The following is a 1,211-nucleotide window of genomic DNA, read 5'->3' on the forward strand; positions in this document are numbered from 1 at the left end:
GAGATGACATGTTTTGTGAATTTGGCGCTATATAAATAAACTGAATTGAATTGAAACTGAATGTACTTTCAGAAGTTTGAATTCTAAATAGGACCAGACTTTTCCTTTAGATGCCATCATAATCAGCAGAGGGACGCGTTTTTTTCAACTTTCTTCAACTTCAGATCCACTTTAGTCACCTACTGTCTGATGTGGATCAGGTTTTTGGGGAATTTCCTTCCATAACACAACATATTTTTCTATATTTTGTTGGAACATCGACACACACCTTCAAACAAACGTCCTACTGGTCTTACATCATTGGGTGACACGCTCAGCAGTTTTCCCATCCAAAGCTCAGGCAAAGTTTGAGTGAAATTAATCTAAAAAATAAATAAGAAAATACGAAACAAAGAGTGTTTCCATCCACAGGTGATGCAAAGCACAATGTGGCCATATTCTTTGTTACATTTTGCTGTAATAAACCGGAAGCAGAGGTAACAGAACAGCCAGGTTTTAATGAATGTGTTGCAATTGGGAAGTTTGACCTTTTTTTTTTTACATGGTGTATTTAAAATACCATGTCTGTTAAAAGATGTCATTAATAGGTCTTCATAATAACAACCAATTTTGCACATTTAGAATAAAGGATGAATAAAATGAAGATCTGTGATGTATTTTATTATGTTTTTCTTTTCTAAAAAGATTTTTTGGTGGTGAAAATGACACAAATTCTGCTGCTCTGTCTTCTGCTGCCAATCAGGAGCAAAACCCAATAATGCTGCAGATCTTCAGCGCCCTCTAGAGGAAGGTCACCAAACAGAGCTGATCATCAGCACCGATGCTTCAACATACTTTATATCAGGGGCAGGGGTGGAAAGTAATGAATTACATTTACTCAAGTTACTGTAATTGAGTACTTTTTATGAGTAATTTGTAATTTTCTGAGTAGTTTTTGAAATATGTAATTTTTACTTTTACTCGAGTAAATTTTAACCTAAGTAGTTTTACTTTGCTACATTTAAAACCCCATCACGTTACTGAGTAAAGAAAAAAATATATACTGATGAAAAAAATTAAATGTGGCCCTGCCTTGCAATTAGCCTTTGTATTGTCTCATAATCATGGGCGGTTCTAGACGGGGGCCAACGGGGGCCAGGGCCCCTGTAGCTAATGTCCTGGCCCCTGTTATGGCCCCTGTACTGAAAACATAATACTCAAAGAAATTCTAA

The sequence above is a fragment of the Cyprinodon variegatus genome, unplaced genomic scaffold (assembly GCF_000732505.1).
Source record: "Cyprinodon variegatus isolate N-32 unplaced genomic scaffold, C_variegatus-1.0 Scaffold500, whole genome shotgun sequence".
Lineage (NCBI taxonomy): Eukaryota > Metazoa > Chordata > Actinopteri > Cyprinodontiformes > Cyprinodontidae > Cyprinodon > Cyprinodon variegatus.